Genomic DNA, 19,802 nt, shown 5'->3' with positions numbered 1-19,802 from the left:
TTTTCCATTAGAAAGGAAATGGGAATCCAAATAACTTACCGGACCCATGAGTTGTTGAGTCCCTTGACACTTTAGTGTAAAAAGGGGTGGTTGAGAATGAGTTGAGCTACGAATCCAAATTGAATCTTGTGTGAAGGGTCAGAATGAAGTGCCAAAACGCGGGCGTTCAGCATTTTTGCCTGAAAAAAACAAATCCTACTTGAAATACGTTTGACTAAAAAACACGCGTCAGTTTTTGAATGTTGGCAGCGGTGCAGAAAAGGATGCGTTCCCATACCGGGAGTCGAACCCGGGCCACCTGGGTGAAAACCAGGAATCCTAACCGCTAGACCATATGGGAGAAGATGTACTGCCAGCTCACTTACAATATGAAAAAAAAGAGGTGTACTGCTTTGCACAAGCAACTTCCGCAGATTATTACGTGCATTTTGCCTCGTTAGCGCAGCAGGTAGCGCGTCAGTCTCGTAATCTGAAGGTCATGAGTTCGATTCTCACATGGGGCACTGGTACCGTGTTTCCTTAACTGATTTTGCAACCATCTTGGCTAGAGAGTCACAGCTCTTTTCCATTCAGTAGCAAAATATCACCAATTGATGGAAGGGGAGCTCCAATGACAAACAGGGATAAAGGCTTGTTGAGTCCCTTAACACCCAGGAATTAAAAGTGAGAGATATGAATGGTTTGAGATATGACATCAAATAAGCTTTTGTGCAAATAAATATCCAAAAAACCTGGTGGTCTGCATTTTTGGCTGCAAAGAGCAGTTCCAACCTAAACTGATTCTGTCTGCAAGGCACGTGTTGGCTTTGGAATGTGGACACTAGTCCCCAAAAAAAAGTCTCTCCCATAGCAGGAATCGAACCAGTCAACCAGGAATACTAACTAAGTCTTTCTCCACATGGTGTAAGCAGTACAGTAAACAGCAAGACAGGTGTAAAAAAAAAAAAAAAAAAAAGAGTGTTTTGCTTTGAATACAAAACATCAACATTACAAGAGCTGAAACACGCTACATGGTCAAGGTTTTTGGCACGTCAGTTGAATAATTTGAAGATCATGAGTTTTTTGCTCACACGTGGCATCCTCCTTTTCTCAAGAGATTTTGTCACTAACTCTGAACTTTCCAATTCAGTTCTAAACTGTTTCCGATTAGAAAGAACATGGGAGCCCTAATGACAGACAGGACACATGGCTTGTTGAGTCCCTTGACACTTTTGTGTAAAACTGTGTAGTTGAAAAAGGCTTAAGCTATGAAACAAAAGGAAATCTTTTGCAAAAGTCATAATGCATCGCCAATGTTAAGTATTTTTGTTGCAAAGTGAAAATCTACCAGAAACATTTTTGATTGAAAAACACGTGTCAGTCTTTGAATGGTGGCAGTAGCTAAGATAAAGATGCATTCCCATACCGGGAGTCAAACCCGGGCCACCTGGGTGAGAGCCAGGAATCCTAACCGCTAGACCATATGGGAAAAGATGCACTAATGTCTCAGTGACATTATGAAAAAAAAAAGTTTTCTGCTATGCACAATAAACTTCTGCAGATCTGCAGGTACAGCTTGCCTCGTTAGCGCAGTAGGTAGCACGTCAGTCTCATAATCTGAAGCTCGTGAGTTCGAGCCTCACACGGGGCACTGTTCCCTCCTTTTCTCGAGAGATTTTGTCACCAACTTAGAACTTTTCCATTCAATTCTACAACTTTTTCCATTAGAAAGGAAATGGGAATCCAAATAACTTACCGGACCCATGAGTTGTTGAGTCCCTTGACACTTTAGTGTAAAAAGGGGTGGTTGAGAATGAGTTGAGCTACGAATCCAAATTGAATCTTGTGTGAAGGGTCAGAATGAAGTGCCAAAACGCGGGCGTTCAGCATTTTTGCCTGAAAAAAACAAATCCTACTTGAAATACGTTTGACTAAAAAACACGCGTCAGTTTTTGAATGTTGGCAGCGGTGCAGAAAAGGATGCGTTCCCATACCGGGAGTCGAACCCGGGCCACCTGGGTGAAAACCAGGAATCCTAACCGCTAGACCATATGGGAGAAGATGTACTGCCAGCTCACTTACAATATGAAAAAAAAGAGGTGTACTGCTTTGCACAAGCAACTTCCGCAGATTATTACGTGCATTTTGCCTCGTTAGCGCAGCAGGTAGCGCGTCAGTCTCGTAATCTGAAGGTCATGAGTTCGATTCTCACATGGGGCACTGGTACCGTGTTTCCTTAACTGATTTTGCAACCATCTTGGCTAGAGAGTCACAGCTCTTTTCCATTCAGTAGCAAAATATCACCAATTGATGGAAGGGGAGCTCCAATGACAAACAGGGATAAAGGCTTGTTGAGTCCCTTAACACCCAGGAATTAAAAGTGAGAGATATTAATGGTTTGAGATATGACATCAAATAAGCTTTTGTGCAAATAAATATCCAAAAAACCTGGTGGTCTGCATTTTTGGCTGCAAAGAGCAGTTCCAACCTAAACTGATTCTGTCTGCAAGGCACGTGTTGGCTTTGGAATGTGGACACTAGTCCCCAAAAAAAAGTCTCTCCCATAGCAGGAATCGAACCAGTCAACCAGGAATACTAACTAAGTCTTTCTCCACATGGTGTAAGCAGTACAGTAAACAGCAAGACAGGTGTAAAAAAAAAAAAAAAAAAAAAGAGTGTTTTGCTTTGAATACAAAACATCAACATTACAAGAGCTGAAACACGCTACATGGTCAAGGTTTTTGGCACGTCAGTTGAATAATTTGAAGATCATGAGTTTTTTGCTCACACGTGGCATCCTCCTTTTCTCAAGAGATTTTGTCACTAACTCTGAACTTTCCAATTCAGTTCTAAACTGTTTCCGATTAGAAAGAACATGGGAGCCCTAATGACAGACAGGACACATGGCTTGTTGAGTCCCTTGACACTTTTGTGTAAAACTGTGTAGTTGAAAAAGGCTTAAGCTATGAAACAAAAGGAAATCTTTTGCAAAAGTCATAATGCATCGCCAATGTTAAGTATTTTTGTTGCAAAGTGAAAATCTACCAGAAACATTTTTGATTGAAAAACACGTGTCAGTCTTTGAATGGTGGCAGTAGCTAAGATAAAGATGCATTCCCATACCGGGAGTCAAACCCGGGCCACCTGGGTGAGAGCCAGGAATCCTAACCGCTAGACCATATGGGAAAAGATGCACTAATGTCTCAGTGACATTATGAAAAAAAAAAGTTTTCTGCTATGCACAATAAACTTCTGCAGATCTGCAGGTACAGCTTGCCTCGTTAGCGCAGTAGGTAGCACGTCAGTCTCATAATCTGAAGCTCGTGAGTTCGAGCCTCACACGGGGCACTGTTCCCTCCTTTTCTCGAGAGATTTTGTCACCAACTTAGAACTTTTCCATTCAATTCTACAACTTTTTCCATTAGAAAGGAAATGGGAATCCAAATAACTTACCGGACCCATGAGTTGTTGAGTCCCTTGACACTTTAGTGTAAAAAGGGGTGGTTGAGAATGAGTTGAGCTACGAATCCAAATTGAATCTTGTGTGAAGGGTCAGAATGAAGTGCCAAAACGCGGGCGTTCAGCATTTTTGCCTGAAAAAAACAAATCCTACTTGAAATACGTTTGACTAAAAAACACGCGTCAGTTTTTGAATGTTGGCAGCGGTGCAGAAAAGGATGCGTTCCCATACCGGGAGTCGAACCCGGGCCGCCTGGGTGAAAACCAGGAATCCTAACCGCTAGACCATATGGGAGAAGATGTACTGCCAGCTCACTTACAATATGAAAAAAAAGAGGTGTACTGCTTTGCACAAGCAACTTCCGCAGATTATTACGTGCATTTTGCCTCGTTAGCGCAGCAGGTAGCGCGTCAGTCTCGTAATCTGAAGGTCATGAGTTTGATTCTCACATGGGGCACTGGTACCGTGTTTCCTTAACTGATTTTGCAACCATCTTGGCTAGAGAGTCACAGCTCTTTTCCATTCAGTAGCAAAATATCACCAATTGATGGAAGGGGAGCTCCAATGACAAACAGGGATAAAGGCTTGTTGAGTCCCTTAACACCCAGGAATTAAAAGTGAGAGATATGAATGGTTTGAGATATGACATCAAATAAGCTTTTGTGCAAATAAATATCCAAAAAACCTGGTGGTCTGCATTTTTGGCTGCAAAGAGCAGTTCCAACCTAAACTGATTCTGTCTGCAAGGCACGTGTTGGCTTTGGAATGTGGACACTAGTCCCCAAAAAAAAGTCTCTCCCATAGCAGGAATCGAACCAGTCAACCAGGAATACTAACTAAGTCTTTCTCCACATGGTGTAAGCAGTACAGTAAACAGCAAGACAGGTGTAAAAGAAAAAAAAAAAAAAAAAAAAAAGAGTGTTTTGCTTTGAATACAAAACATCAACATTACAAGAGCTGAAACACGCTACATGGTCAAGGTTTTTGGCACGTCAGTTGAATAATTTGAAGATCATGAGTTTTTTGCTCACACGTGGCATCCTCCTTTTCTCAAGAGATTTTGTCACTAACTCTGAACTTTCCAATTCAGTTCTAAACTGTTTCCGATTAGAAAGAACATGGGAGCCCTAATGACAGACAGGACACATGGCTTGTTGAGTCCCTTGACACTTTTGTGTAAAACTGTGTAGTTGAAAAAGGCTTAAGCTATGAAACAAAAGGAAATCTTTTGCAAAAGTCATAATGCATCGCCAATGTTAAGTATTTTTGTTGCAAAGTGAAAATCTACCAGAAACATTTTTGATTGAAAAACACGTGTCAGTCTTTGAATGGTGGCAGTAGCTAAGATAAAGATGCATTCCCATACCGGGAGTCAAACCCGGGCCACCTGGGTGAGAGCCAGGAATCCTAACCGCTAGACCATATGGGAAAAGATGCACTAATGTCTCAGTGACATTATGAAAAAAAAAAGTTTTCTGCTATGCACAATAAACTTCTGCAGATCTGCAGGTACAGCTTGCCTCGTTAGCGCAGTAGGTAGCACGTCAGTCTCATAATCTGAAGCTCGTGAGTTCGAGCCTCACACGGGGCACTGTTCCCTCCTTTTCTCGAGAGATTTTGTCACCAACTTAGAACTTTTCCATTCAATTCTACAACTTTTTCCATTAGAAAGGAAATGGGAATCCAAATAACTTACCGGACCCATGAGTTGTTGAGTCCCTTGACACTTTAGTGTAAAAAGGGGTGGTTGAGAATGAGTTGAGCTACGAATCCAAATTGAATCTTGTGTGAAGGGTCAGAATGAAGTGCCAAAACGCGGGCGTTCAGCATTTTTGCCTGAAAAAAACAAATCCTACTTGAAATACGTTTGACTAAAAAACACGCGTCAGTTTTTGAATGTTGGCAGCGGTGCAGAAAAGGATGCGTTCCCATACCGGGAGTCGAACCCGGGCCGCCTGGGTGAAAACCAGGAATCCTAACCGCTAGACCATATGGGAGAAGATGTACTGCCAGCTCACTTACAATATGAAAAAAAAGAGGTGTACTGCTTTGCACAAGCAACTTCCGCAGATTATTACGTGCATTTTGCCTCGTTAGCGCAGCAGGTAGCGCGTCAGTCTCGTAATCTGAAGGTCATGAGTTCGATTCTCACATGGGGCACTGGTACCGTGTTTCCTTAACTGATTTTGCAACCATCTTGGCTAGAGAGTCACAGCTCTTTTCCATTCAGTAGCAAAATATCACCAATTGATGGAAGGGGAGCTCCAATGACAAACAGGGATAAAGGCTTGTTGAGTCCCTTAACACCCAGGAATTAAAAGTGAGAGATATGAATGGTTTGAGATATGACATCAAATAAGCTTTTGTGCAAATAAATATCCAAAAAACCTGGTGGTCTGCATTTTTGGCTGCAAAGAGCAGTTCCAACCTAAACTGATTCTGTCTGCAAGGCACGTGTTGGCTTTGGAATGTGGACACTAGTCCCCAAAAAAAAGTCTCTCCCATAGCAGGAATCGAACCAGTCAACCAGGAATACTAACTAAGTCTTTCTCCACATGGTGTAAGCAGTACAGTAAACAGCAAGACAGGTGTAAAAAAAAAAAAAAAAAAAAGAGTGTTTTGCTTTGAATACAAAACATCAACATTACAAGAGCTGAAACACGCTACATGGTCAAGGTTTTTGGCACGTCAGTTGAATAATTTGAAGATCATGAGTTTTTTGCTCACACGTGGCATCCTCCTTTTCTCAAGAGATTTTGTCACTAACTCTGAACTTTCCAATTCAGTTCTAAACTGTTTCCGATTAGAAAGAACATGGGAGCCCTAATGACAGACAGGACACATGGCTTGTTGAGTCCCTTGACACTTTTGTGTAAAACTGTGTAGTTGAAAAAGGCTTAAGCTATGAAACAAAAGGAAATCTTTTGCAAAAGTCATAATGCATCGCCAATGTTAAGTATTTTTGTTGCAAAGTGAAAATCTACCAGAAACATTTTTGATTGAAAAACACGTGTCAGTCTTTGAATGGTGGCAGTAGCTAAGATAAAGATGCATTCCCATACCGGGAGTCAAACCCGGGCCACCTGGGTGAGAGCCAGGAATCCTAACCGCTAGACCATATGGGAAAAGATGCACTAATGTCTCAGTGACATTATGAAAAAAAAAAGTTTTCTGCTATGCACAATAAACTTCTGCAGATCTGCAGGTACAGCTTGCCTCGTTAGCGCAGTAGGTAGCACGTCAGTCTCATAATCTGAAGCTCGTGAGTTCGAGCCTCACACGGGGCACTGTTCCCTCCTTTTCTCGAGAGATTTTGTCACCAACTTAGAACTTTTCCATTCAATTCTACAACTTTTTCCATTAGAAAGGAAATGGGAATCCAAATAACTTACCGGACCCATGAGTTGTTGAGTCCCTTGACACTTTAGTGTAAAAAGGGGTGGTTGAGAATGAGTTGAGCTACGAATCCAAATTGAATCTTGTGTGAAGGGTCAGAATGAAGTGCCAAAACGCGGGCGTTCAGCATTTTTGCCTGAAAAAAACAAATCCTACTTGAAATACGTTTGACTAAAAAACACGCGTCAGTTTTTGAATGTTGGCAGCGGTGCAGAAAAGGATGCGTTCCCATACCGGGAGTCGAACCCGGGCCGCCTGGGTGAAAACCAGGAATCCTAACCGCTAGACCATATGGGAGAAGATGTACTGCCAGCTCACTTACAATATGAAAAAAAAGAGGTGTACTGCTTTGCACAAGCAACTTCCGCAGATTATTACGTGCATTTTGCCTCGTTAGCGCAGCAGGTAGCGCGTCAGTCTCGTAATCTGAAGGTCATGAGTTCGATTCTCACATGGGGCACTGGTACCGTGTTTCCTTAACTGATTTTGCAACCATCTTGGCTAGAGAGTCACAGCTCTTTTCCATTCAGTAGCAAAATATCACCAATTGATGGAAGGGGAGCTCCAATGACAAACAGGGATAAAGGCTTGTTGAGTCCCTTAACACCCAGGAATTAAAAGTGAGAGATATGAATGGTTTGAGATATGACATCAAATAAGCTTTTGTGCAAATAAATATCCAAAAAACCTGGTGGTCTGCATTTTTGGCTGCAAAGAGCAGTTCCAACCTAAACTGATTCTGTCTGCAAGGCACGTGTTGGCTTTGGAATGTGGACACTAGTCCCCAAAAAAAAGTCTCTCCCATAGCAGGAATCGAACCAGTCAACCAGGAATACTAACTAAGTCTTTCTCCACATGGTGTAAGCAGTACAGTAAACAGCAAGACAGGTGTAAAAAAAAAAAAAAAAAAAAGAGTGTTTTGCTTTGAATACAAAACATCAACATTACAAGAGCTGAAACACGCTACATGGTCAAGGTTTTTGGCACGTCAGTTGAATAATTTGAAGATCATGAGTTTTTTGCTCACACGTGGCATCCTCCTTTTCTCAAGAGATTTTGTCACTAACTCTGAACTTTCCAATTCAGTTCTAAACTGTTTCCGATTAGAAAGAACATGGGAGCCCTAATGACAGACAGGACACATGGCTTGTTGAGTCCCTTGACACTTTTGTGTAAAACTGTGTAGTTGAAAAAGGCTTAAGCTATGAAACAAAAGGAAATCTTTTGCAAAAGTCATAATGCATCGCCAATGTTAAGTATTTTTGTTGCAAAGTGAAAATCTACCAGAAACATTTTTGATTGAAAAACACGTGTCAGTCTTTGAATGGTGGCAGTAGCTAAGATAAAGATGCATTCCCATACCGGGAGTCAAACCCGGGCCACCTGGGTGAGAGCCAGGAATCCTAACCGCTAGACCATATGGGAAAAGATGCACTAATGTCTCAGTGACATTATGAAAAAAAAAAGTTTTCTGCTATGCACAATAAACTTCTGCAGATCTGCAGGTACAGCTTGCCTCGTTAGCGCAGTAGGTAGCACGTCAGTCTCATAATCTGAAGCTCGTGAGTTCGAGCCTCACACGGGGCACTGTTCCCTCCTTTTCTCGAGAGATTTTGTCACCAACTTAGAACTTTTCCATTCAATTCTACAACTTTTTCCATTAGAAAGGAAATGGGAATCCAAATAACTTACCGGACCCATGAGTTGTTGAGTCCCTTGACACTTTAGTGTAAAAAGGGGTGGTTGAGAATGAGTTGAGCTACGAATCCAAATTGAATCTTGTGTGAAGGGTCAGAATGAAGTGCCAAAACGCGGGCGTTCAGCATTTTTGCCTGAAAAAAACAAATCCTACTTGAAATACGTTTGACTAAAAAACACGCGTCAGTTTTTGAATGTTGGCAGCGGTGCAGAAAAGGATGCGTTCCCATACCGGGAGTCGAACCCGGGCCACCTGGGTGAAAACCAGGAATCCTAACCGCTAGACCATATGGGAGAAGATGTACTGCCAGCTCACTTACAATATGAAAAAAAAGAGGTGTACTGCTTTGCACAAGCAACTTCCGCAGATTATTACGTGCATTTTGCCTCGTTAGCGCAGCAGGTAGCGCGTCAGTCTCGTAATCTGAAGGTCATGAGTTCGATTCTCACATGGGGCACTGGTACCGTGTTTCCTTAACTGATTTTGCAACCATCTTGGCTAGAGAGTCACAGCTCTTTTCCATTCAGTAGCAAAATATCACCAATTGATGGAAGGGGAGCTCCAATGACAAACAGGGATAAAGGCTTGTTGAGTCCCTTAACACCCAGGAATTAAAAGTGAGAGATATGAATGGTTTGAGATATGACATCAAATAAGCTTTTGTGCAAATAAATATCCAAAAAACCTGGTGGTCTGCATTTTTGGCTGCAAAGAGCAGTTCCAACCTAAACTGATTCTGTCTGCAAGGCACGTGTTGGCTTTGGAATGTGGACACTAGTCCCCAAAAAAAAGTCTCTCCCATAGCAGGAATCGAACCAGTCAACCAGGAATACTAACTAAGTCTTTCTCCACATGGTGTAAGCAGTACAGTAAACAGCAAGACAGGTGTAAAAAAAAAAAAAAAAAAAAGAGTGTTTTGCTTTGAATACAAAACATCAACATTACAAGAGCTGAAACACGCTACATGGTCAAGGTTTTTGGCACGTCAGTTGAATAATTTGAAGATCATGAGTTTTTTGCTCACACGTGGCATCCTCCTTTTCTCAAGAGATTTTGTCACTAACTCTGAACTTTCCAATTCAGTTCTAAACTGTTTCCGATTAGAAAGAACATGGGAGCCCTAATGACAGACAGGACACATGGCTTGTTGAGTCCCTTGACACTTTTGTGTAAAACTGTGTAGTTGAAAAAGGCTTAAGCTATGAAACAAAAGGAAATCTTTTGCAAAAGTCATAATGCATCGCCAATGTTAAGTATTTTTGTTGCAAAGTGAAAATCTACCAGAAACATTTTTGATTGAAAAACACGTGTCAGTCTTTGAATGGTGGCAGTAGCTAAGATAAAGATGCATTCCCATACCGGGAGTCAAACCCGGGCCACCTGGGTGAGAGCCAGGAATCCTAACCGCTAGACCATATGGGAAAAGATGCACTAATGTCTCAGTGACATTATGAAAAAAAAAAGTTTTCTGCTATGCACAATAAACTTCTGCAGATCTGCAGGTACAGCTTGCCTCGTTAGCGCAGTAGGTAGCACGTCAGTCTCATAATCTGAAGCTCGTGAGTTCGAGCCTCACACGGGGCACTGTTCCCTCCTTTTCTCGAGAGATTTTGTCACCAACTTAGAACTTTTCCATTCAATTCTACAACTTTTTCCATTAGAAAGGAAATGGGAATCCAAATAACTTACCGGACCCATGAGTTGTTGAGTCCCTTGACACTTTAGTGTAAAAAGGGGTGGTTGAGAATGAGTTGAGCTACGAATCCAAATTGAATCTTGTGTGAAGGGTCAGAATGAAGTGCCAAAACGCGGGCGTTCAGCATTTTTGCCTGAAAAAAACAAATCCTACTTGAAATACGTTTGACTAAAAAACACGCGTCAGTTTTTGAATGTTGGCAGCGGTGCAGAAAAGGATGCGTTCCCATACCGGGAGTCGAACCCGGGCCGCCTGGGTGAAAACCAGGAATCCTAACCGCTAGACCATATGGGAGAAGATGTACTGCCAGCTCACTTACAATATGAAAAAAAAGAGGTGTACTGCTTTGCACAAGCAACTTCCGCAGATTATTACGTGCATTTTGCCTCGTTAGCGCAGCAGGTAGCGCGTCAGTCTCGTAATCTGAAGGTCATGAGTTCGATTCTCACATGGGGCACTGGTACCGTGTTTCCTTAACTGATTTTGCAACCATCTTGGCTAGAGAGTCACAGCTCTTTTCCATTCAGTAGCAAAATATCACCAATTGATGGAAGGGGAGCTCCAATGACAAACAGGGATAAAGGCTTGTTGAGTCCCTTAACACCCAGGAATTAAAAGTGAGAGATATGAATGGTTTGAGATATGACATCAAATAAGCTTTTGTGCAAATAAATATCCAAAAAACCTGGTGGTCTGCATTTTTGGCTGCAAAGAGCAGTTCCAACCTAAACTGATTCTGTCTGCAAGGCACGTGTTGGCTTTGGAATGTGGACACTAGTCCCCAAAAAAAAGTCTCTCCCATAGCAGGAATCGAACCAGTCAACCAGGAATACTAACTAAGTCTTTCTCCACATGGTGTAAGCAGTACAGTAAACAGCAAGACAGGTGTAAAAAAAAAAAAAAAAAAAAGAGTGTTTTGCTTTGAATACAAAACATCAACATTACAAGAGCTGAAACACGCTACATGGTCAAGGTTTTTGGCACGTCAGTTGAATAATTTGAAGATCATGAGTTTTTTGCTCACACGTGGCATCCTCCTTTTCTCAAGAGATTTTGTCACTAACTCTGAACTTTCCAATTCAGTTCTAAACTGTTTCCGATTAGAAAGAACATGGGAGCCCTAATGACAGACAGGACACATGGCTTGTTGAGTCCCTTGACACTTTTGTGTAAAACTGTGTAGTTGAAAAAGGCTTAAGCTATGAAACAAAAGGAAATCTTTTGCAAAAGTCATAATGCATCGCCAATGTTAAGTATTTTTGTTGCAAAGTGAAAATCTACCAGAAACATTTTTGATTGAAAAACACGTGTCAGTCTTTGAATGGTGGCAGTAGCTAAGATAAAGATGCATTCCCATACCGGGAGTCAAACCCGGGCCACCTGGGTGAGAGCCAGGAATCCTAACCGCTAGACCATATGGGAAAAGATGCACTAATGTCTCAGTGACATTATGAAAAAAAAAAGTTTTCTGCTATGCACAATAAACTTCTGCAGATCTGCAGGTACAGCTTGCCTCGTTAGCGCAGTAGGTAGCACGTCAGTCTCATAATCTGAAGCTCGTGAGTTCGAGCCTCACACGGGGCACTGTTCCCTCCTTTTCTCGAGAGATTTTGTCACCAACTTAGAACTTTTCCATTCAATTCTACAACTTTTTCCATTAGAAAGGAAATGGGAATCCAAATAACTTACCGGACCCATGAGTTGTTGAGTCCCTTGACACTTTAGTGTAAAAAGGGGTGGTTGAGAATGAGTTGAGCTACGAATCCAAATTGAATCTTGTGTGAAGGGTCAGAATGAAGTGCCAAAACGCGGGCGTTCAGCATTTTTGCCTGAAAAAAACAAATCCTACTTGAAATACGTTTGACTAAAAAACACGCGTCAGTTTTTGAATGTTGGCAGCGGTGCAGAAAAGGATGCGTTCCCATACCGGGAGTCGAACCCGGGCCACCTGGGTGAAAACCAGGAATCCTAACCGCTAGACCATATGGGAGAAGATGTACTGCCAGCTCACTTACAATATGAAAAAAAAGAGGTGTACTGCTTTGCACAAGCAACTTCCGCAGATTATTACGTGCATTTTGCCTCGTTAGCGCAGCAGGTAGCGCGTCAGTCTCGTAATCTGAAGGTCATGAGTTCGATTCTCACATGGGGCACTGGTACCGTGTTTCCTTAACTGATTTTGCAACCATCTTGGCTAGAGAGTCACAGCTCTTTTCCATTCAGTAGCAAAATATCACCAATTGATGGAAGGGGAGCTCCAATGACAAACAGGGATAAAGGCTTGTTGAGTCCCTTAACACCCAGGAATTAAAAGTGAGAGATATGAATGGTTTGAGATATGACATCAAATAAGCTTTTGTGCAAATAAATATCCAAAAAACCTGGTGGTCTGCATTTTTGGCTGCAAAGAGCAGTTCCAACCTAAACTGATTCTGTCTGCAAGGCACGTGTTGGCTTTGGAATGTGGACACTAGTCCCCAAAAAAAAGTCTCTCCCATAGCAGGAATCGAACCAGTCAACCAGGAATACTAACTAAGTCTTTCTCCACATGGTGTAAGCAGTACAGTAAACAGCAAGACAGGTGTAAAAAAAAAAAAAAAAAAAAGAGTGTTTTGCTTTGAATACAAAACATCAACATTACAAGAGCTGAAACACGCTACATGGTCAAGGTTTTTGGCACGTCAGTTGAATAATTTGAAGATCATGAGTTTTTTGCTCACACGTGGCATCCTCCTTTTCTCAAGAGATTTTGTCACTAACTCTGAACTTTCCAATTCAGTTCTAAACTGTTTCCGATTAGAAAGAACATGGGAGCCCTAATGACAGACAGGACACATGGCTTGTTGAGTCCCTTGACACTTTTGTGTAAAACTGTGTAGTTGAAAAAGGCTTAAGCTATGAAACAAAAGGAAATCTTTTGCAAAAGTCATAATGCATCGCCAATGTTAAGTATTTTTGTTGCAAAGTGAAAATCTACCAGAAACATTTTTGATTGAAAAACACGTGTCAGTCTTTGAATGGTGGCAGTAGCTAAGATAAAGATGCATTCCCATACCGGGAGTCAAACCCGGGCCACCTGGGTGAGAGCCAGGAATCCTAACCGCTAGACCATATGGGAAAAGATGCACTAATGTCTCAGTGACATTATGAAAAAAAAAAGTTTTCTGCTATGCACAATAAACTTCTGCAGATCTGCAGGTACAGCTTGCCTCGTTAGCGCAGTAGGTAGCACGTCAGTCTCATAATCTGAAGCTCGTGAGTTCGAGCCTCACACGGGGCACTGTTCCCTCCTTTTCTCGAGAGATTTTGTCACCAACTTAGAACTTTTCCATTCAATTCTACAACTTTTTCCATTAGAAAGGAAATGGGAATCCAAATAACTTACCGGACCCATGAGTTGTTGAGTCCCTTGACACTTTAGTGTAAAAAGGGGTGGTTGAGAATGAGTTGAGCTACGAATCCAAATTGAATCTTGTGTGAAGGGTCAGAATGAAGTGCCAAAACGCGGGCGTTCAGCATTTTTGCCTGAAAAAAACAAATCCTACTTGAAATACGTTTGACTAAAAAACACGCGTCAGTTTTTGAATGTTGGCAGCGGTGCAGAAAAGGATGCGTTCCCATACCGGGAGTCGAACCCGGGCCGCCTGGGTGAAAACCAGGAATCCTAACCGCTAGACCATATGGGAGAAGATGTACTGCCAGCTCACTTACAATATGAAAAAAAAGAGGTGTACTGCTTTGCACAAGCAACTTCCGCAGATTATTACGTGCATTTTGCCTCGTTAGCGCAGCAGGTAGCGCGTCAGTCTCGTAATCTGAAGGTCATGAGTTCGATTCTCACATGGGGCACTGGTACCGTGTTTCCTTAACTGATTTTGCAACCATCTTGGCTAGAGAGTCACAGCTCTTTTCCATTCAGTAGCAAAATATCACCAATTGATGGAAGGGGAGCTCCAATGACAAACAGGGATAAAGGCTTGTTGAGTCCCTTAACACCCAGGAATTAAAAGTGAGAGATATGAATGGTTTGAGATATGACATCAAATAAGCTTTTGTGCAAATAAATATCCAAAAAACCTGGTGGTCTGCATTTTTGGCTGCAAAGAGCAGTTCCAACCTAAACTGATTCTGTCTGCAAGGCACGTGTTGGCTTTGGAATGTGGACACTAGTCCCCAAAAAAAAGTCTCTCCCATAGCAGGAATCGAACCAGTCAACCAGGAATACTAACTAAGTCTTTCTCCACATGGTGTAAGCAGTACAGTAAACAGCAAGACAGGTGTAAAAAAAAAAAAAAAAAAAAGAGTGTTTTGCTTTGAATACAAAACATCAACATTACAAGAGCTGAAACACGCTACATGGTCAAGGTTTTTGGCACGTCAGTTGAATAATTTGAAGATCATGAGTTTTTTGCTCACACGTGGCATCCTCCTTTTCTCAAGAGATTTTGTCACTAACTCTGAACTTTCCAATTCAGTTCTAAACTGTTTCCGATTAGAAAGAACATGGGAGCCCTAATGACAGACAGGACACATGGCTTGTTGAGTCCCTTGACACTTTTGTGTAAAACTGTGTAGTTGAAAAAGGCTTAAGCTATGAAACAAAAGGAAATCTTTTGCAAAAGTCATAATGCATCGCCAATGTTAAGTATTTTTGTTGCAAAGTGAAAATCTACCAGAAACATTTTTGATTGAAAAACACGTGTCAGTCTTTGAATGGTGGCAGTAGCTAAGATAAAGATGCATTCCCATACCGGGAGTCAAACCCGGGCCACCTGGGTGAGAGCCAGGAATCCTAACCGCTAGACCATATGGGAAAAGATGCACTAATGTCTCAGTGACATTATGAAAAAAAAAAGTTTTCTGCTATGCACAATAAACTTCTGCAGATCTGCAGGTACAGCTTGCCTCGTTAGCGCAGTAGGTAGCACGTCAGTCTCATAATCTGAAGCTCGTGAGTTCGAGCCTCACACGGGGCACTGTTCCCTCCTTTTCTCGAGAGATTTTGTCACCAACTTAGAACTTTTCCATTCAATTCTACAACTTTTTCCATTAGAAAGGAAATGGGAATCCAAATAACTTACCGGACCCATGAGTTGTTGAGTCCCTTGACACTTTAGTGTAAAAAGGGGTGGTTGAGAATGAGTTGAGCTACGAATCCAAATTGAATCTTGTGTGAAGGGTCAGAATGAAGTGCCAAAACGCGGGCGTTCAGCATTTTTGCCTGAAAAAAACAAATCCTACTTGAAATACGTTTGACTAAAAAACACGCGTCAGTTTTTGAATGTTGGCAGCGGTGCAGAAAAGGATGCGTTCCCATACCGGGAGTCGAACCCGGGCCACCTGGGTGAAAACCAGGAATCCTAACCGCTAGACCATATGGGAGAAGATGTACTGCCAGCTCACTTACAATATGAAAAAAAAGAGGTGTACTGCTTTGCACAAGCAACTTCCGCAGATTATTACGTGCATTTTGCCTCGTTAGCGCAGCAGGTAGCGCGTCAGTCTCGTAATCTGAAGGTCATGAGTTCGATTCTCACATGGGGCACTGGTACCGTGTTTCCTTAACTGATTTTGCAACCATCTTGGCTAGAGAGTCACAGCTCTTTTCCATTCAGTAGCAAAATATCACCAATTGATGGAAGGGGAGCTCCAATGACAAACAGGGATAAAGGCTTGTTGAGTCCCTTAACACCCAGGAATTAAAAGTGAGAGATATGAATGGTTTGAGATATGACATCAAATAAGCTTTTGTGCAAATAAATATCCAAAAAACCTGGTGGTCTGCATTTTTGGCTGCAAAGAGCAGTTCCAACCTAAACTGATTCTGTCTGCAAGGCACGTGTTGGCTTTGGAATGTGGACACTAGTCCCCAAAAAAAAGTCTCTCCCATAGCAGGAATCGAACCAGTCAACCAGGAATACTAACTAAGTCTTTCTCCACATGGTGTAAGCAGTACAGTAAACAGCAAGACAGGTGTAAAAAAAAAAAAAAAAAAAAGAGTGTTTTGCTTTGAATACAAAACATCAACATTACAAGAGCTGAAACACGCTACATGGTCAAGGTTTTTGGCACGTCAGTTGAATAATTTGAAGATCATGAGTTTTTTGCTCACACGTGGCATCCTCCTTTTCTCAAGAGATTTTGTCACTAACTCTGAACTTTCCAATTCAGTTCTAAACTGTTTCCGATTAGAAAGAACATGGGAGCCCTAATGACAGACAGGACACATGGCTTGTTGAGTCCCTTGACACTTTTGTGTAAAACTGTGTAGTTGAAAAAGGCTTAAGCTATGAAACAAAAGGAAATCTTTTGCAAAAGTCATAATGCATCGCCAATGTTAAGTATTTTTGTTGCAAAGTGAAAATCTACCAGAAACATTTTTGATTGAAAAACACGTGTCAGTCTTTGAATGGTGGCAGTAGCTAAGATAAAGATGCATTCCCATACCGGGAGTCAAACCCGGGCCACCTGGGTGAGAGCCAGGAATCCTAACCGCTAGACCATATGGGAAAAGATGCACTAATGTCTCAGTGACATTATGAAAAAAAAAAGTTTTCTGCTATGCACAATAAACTTCTGCAGATCTGCAGGTACAGCTTGCCTCGTTAGCGCAGTAGGTAGCACGTCAGTCTCATAATCTGAAGCTCGTGAGTTCGAGCCTCACACGGGGCACTGTTCCCTCCTTTTCTCGAGAGATTTTGTCACCAACTTAGAACTTTTCCATTCAATTCTACAACTTTTTCCATTAGAAAGGAAATGGGAATCCAAATAACTTACCGGACCCATGAGTTGTTGAGTCCCTTGACACTTTAGTGTAAAAAGGGGTGGTTGAGAATGAGTTGAGCTACGAATCCAAATTGAATCTTGTGTGAAGGGTCAGAATGAAGTGCCAAAACGCGGGCGTTCAGCATTTTTGCCTGAAAAAAACAAATCCTACTTGAAATACGTTTGACTAAAAAACACGCGTCAGTTTTTGAATGTTGGCAGCGGTGCAGAAAAGGATGCGTTCCCATACCGGGAGTCGAACCCGGGCCGCCTGGGTGAAAACCAGGAATCCTAACCGCTAGACCATATGGGAGAAGATGTACTGCCAGCTCACTTACAATATGAAAAAAAAGAGGTGTACTGCTTTGCACAAGCAACTTCCGCAGATTATTACGTGCATTTTGCCTCGTTAGCGCAGCAGGTAGCGCGTCAGTCTCGTAATCTGAAGGTCATGAGTTCGATTCTCACATGGGGCACTGGTACCGTGTTTCCTTAACTGATTTTGCAACCATCTTGGCTAGAGAGTCACAGCTCTTTTCCATTCAGTAGCAAAATATCACCAATTGATGGAAGGGGAGCTCCAATGACAAACAGGGATAAAGGCTTGTTGAGTCCCTTAACACCCAGGAATTAAAAGTGAGAGATATGAATGGTTTGAGATATGACATCAAATAAGCTTTTGTGCAAATAAATATCCAAAAAACCTGGTGGTCTGCATTTTTGGCTGCAAAGAGCAGTTCCAACCTAAACTGATTCTGTCTGCAAGGCACGTGTTGGCTTTGGAATGTGGACACTAGTCCCCAAAAAAAAGTCTCTCCCATAGCAGGAATCGAACCAGTCAACCAGGAATACTAACTAAGTCTTTCTCCACATGGTGTAAGCAGTACAGTAAACAGCAAGACAGGTGTAAAAAAAAAAAAAAAAAAAAGAGTGTTTTGCTTTGAATACAAAACATCAACATTACAAGAGCTGAAACACGCTACATGGTCAAGGTTTTTGGCACGTCAGTTGAATAATTTGAAGATCATGAGTTTTTTGCTCACACGTGGCATCCTCCTTTTCTCAAGAGATTTTGTCACTAACTCTGAACTTTCCAATTCAGTTCTAAACTGTTTCCGATTAGAAAGAACATGGGAGCCCTAATGACAGACAGGACACATGGCTTGTTGAGTCCCTTGACACTTTTGTGTAAAACTGTGTAGTTGAAAAAGGCTTAAGCTATGAAACAAAAGGAAATCTTTTGCAAAAGTCATAATGCATCGCCAATGTTAAGTATTTTTGTTGCAAAGTGAAAATCTACCAGAAACATTTTTGATTGAAAAACACGTGTCAGTCTTTGAATGGTGGCAGTAGCTAAGATAAAGATGCATTCCCATACCGGGAGTCAAACCCGGGCCACCTGGGTGAGAGCCAGGAATCCTAACCGCTAGACCATATGGGAAAAGATGCACTAATGTCTCAGTGACATTATGAAAAAAAAAAGTTTTCTGCTATGCACAATAAACTTCTGCAGATCTGCAGGTACAGCTTGCCTCGTTAGCGCAGTAGGTAGCACGTCAGTCTCATAATCTGAAGCTCGTGAGTTCGAGCCTCACACGGGGCACTGTTCCCTCCTTTTCTTGAGAGATTTTGTCACCAACTTAGAACTTTTCCATTCAATTCTACAACTTTTTCCATTAGAAAGGAAATGGGAATCCAAATAACTTACCGGACCCATGAGTTGTTGAGTCCCTTGACACTTTAGTGTAAAAAGGGGTGGTTGAGAATGAGTTGAGCTACGAATCCAAATTGAATCTTGTGTGAAGGGTCAGAATGAAGTGCCAAAACGCGGGCGTTCAGCATTTTTGCCTGAAAAAAACAAATCCTACTTGAAATACGTTTGACTAAAAAACACGCGTCAGTTTTTGAATGTTGGCAGCGGTGCAGAAAAGGATGCGTTCCCATACCGGGAGTCGAACCCGGGCCACCTGGGTGAAAACCAGGAATCCTAACCGCTAGACCATATGGGAGAAGATGTACTGCCAGCTCACTTACAATATGAAAAAAAAGAGGTGTACTGCTTTGCACAAGCAACTTCCGCAGATTATTACGTGCATTTTGCCTCGTTAGCGCAGCAGGTAGCGCGTCAGTCTCGTAATCTGAAGGTCATGAGTTCGATTCTCACATGGGGCACTGGTACCGTGTTTCCTTAACTGATTTTGCAACCATCTTGGCTAGAGAGTCACAGCTCTTTTCCATTCAGTAGCAAAATATCACCAATTGATGGAAGGGGAGCTCCAATGACAAACAGGGATAAAGGCTTGTTGAGTCCCTTAACACCCAGGAATTAAAAGTGAGAGATATGAATGGTTTGAGATATGACATCAAATAAGCTTTTGTGCAAATAAATATCCAAAAAACCTGGTGGTCTGCATTTTTGGCTGCAAAGAGCAGTTCCAACCTAAACTGATTCTGTCTGCAAGGCACGTGTTGGCTTTGGAATGTGGACACTAGTCCCCAAAAAAAAGTCTCTCCCATAGCAGGAATCGAACCAGTCAACCAGGAATACTAACTAAGTCTTTCTCCACATGGTGTAAGCAGTACAGTAAACAGCAAGACAGGTGTAAAAAAAAAAAAAAAAAAAAAGAGTGTTTTGCTTTGAATACAAAACATCAACATTACAAGAGCTGAAACACGCTACATGGTCAAGGTTTTTGGCACGTCAGTTGAATAATTTGAAGATCATGAGTTTTTTGCTCACACGTGGCATCCTCCTTTTCTCAAGAGATTTTGTCACTAACTCTGAACTTTCCAATTCAGTTCTAAAC

At 41.9% G+C, this 19,802-nt stretch overlaps 12 non-coding genes across 12 annotated transcripts; all 12 read right to left on the bottom strand.

The window, feature by feature from the left end:
* Positions 1-268: 268 nt before the first annotated feature.
* TRNAE-UUC (transfer RNA glutamic acid (anticodon UUC)) lies at positions 269-340 on the bottom strand. Its single transcript has one exon. It is a non-coding gene; the product is annotated as a tRNA-Glu (tRNA).
* A 1,624-nt stretch (positions 341-1,964) lies between these two features.
* Positions 1,965-2,036, bottom strand: TRNAE-UUC (transfer RNA glutamic acid (anticodon UUC)). The gene has a single exon. It is a non-coding gene; the product is annotated as a tRNA-Glu (tRNA).
* A 1,625-nt stretch (positions 2,037-3,661) lies between these two features.
* On the bottom strand, positions 3,662-3,733 carry TRNAE-UUC (transfer RNA glutamic acid (anticodon UUC)). The gene has a single exon. It is a non-coding gene; the product is annotated as a tRNA-Glu (tRNA).
* Positions 3,734-5,364: 1,631 nt separating this feature from the next.
* Positions 5,365-5,436, bottom strand: TRNAE-UUC (transfer RNA glutamic acid (anticodon UUC)). Its single transcript has one exon. It is a non-coding gene; the product is annotated as a tRNA-Glu (tRNA).
* A 1,624-nt stretch (positions 5,437-7,060) lies between these two features.
* On the bottom strand, positions 7,061-7,132 carry TRNAE-UUC (transfer RNA glutamic acid (anticodon UUC)). The gene has a single exon. It is a non-coding gene; the product is annotated as a tRNA-Glu (tRNA).
* A 1,624-nt stretch (positions 7,133-8,756) lies between these two features.
* On the bottom strand, positions 8,757-8,828 carry TRNAE-UUC (transfer RNA glutamic acid (anticodon UUC)). Its single transcript has one exon. It is a non-coding gene; the product is annotated as a tRNA-Glu (tRNA).
* A 1,624-nt stretch (positions 8,829-10,452) lies between these two features.
* TRNAE-UUC (transfer RNA glutamic acid (anticodon UUC)) lies at positions 10,453-10,524 on the bottom strand. Its single transcript has one exon. It is a non-coding gene; the product is annotated as a tRNA-Glu (tRNA).
* A 1,624-nt stretch (positions 10,525-12,148) lies between these two features.
* Positions 12,149-12,220, bottom strand: TRNAE-UUC (transfer RNA glutamic acid (anticodon UUC)). The gene has a single exon. It is a non-coding gene; the product is annotated as a tRNA-Glu (tRNA).
* A 1,624-nt stretch (positions 12,221-13,844) lies between these two features.
* On the bottom strand, positions 13,845-13,916 carry TRNAE-UUC (transfer RNA glutamic acid (anticodon UUC)). Its single transcript has one exon. It is a non-coding gene; the product is annotated as a tRNA-Glu (tRNA).
* A 1,624-nt stretch (positions 13,917-15,540) lies between these two features.
* On the bottom strand, positions 15,541-15,612 carry TRNAE-UUC (transfer RNA glutamic acid (anticodon UUC)). Its single transcript has one exon. It is a non-coding gene; the product is annotated as a tRNA-Glu (tRNA).
* Positions 15,613-17,236: 1,624 nt separating this feature from the next.
* Positions 17,237-17,308, bottom strand: TRNAE-UUC (transfer RNA glutamic acid (anticodon UUC)). The gene has a single exon. It is a non-coding gene; the product is annotated as a tRNA-Glu (tRNA).
* A 1,624-nt stretch (positions 17,309-18,932) lies between these two features.
* On the bottom strand, positions 18,933-19,004 carry TRNAE-UUC (transfer RNA glutamic acid (anticodon UUC)). Its single transcript has one exon. It is a non-coding gene; the product is annotated as a tRNA-Glu (tRNA).
* Between the last annotated feature and the right edge of the window lie 798 nt (positions 19,005-19,802).

Source organism: Phyllobates terribilis, unplaced genomic scaffold, assembly GCF_046119375.1.
Source record: "Phyllobates terribilis strain yellow unplaced genomic scaffold, ASM4611937v1 Scaffold_1248__1_contigs__length_344610, whole genome shotgun sequence".
Classification (NCBI taxonomy): Eukaryota; Metazoa; Chordata; class Amphibia; order Anura; family Dendrobatidae; genus Phyllobates; species Phyllobates terribilis.
The sequence above is the reverse complement of the archived record's forward strand: the minus strand, read 5'-3'. Positions and strand labels throughout refer to the sequence as shown.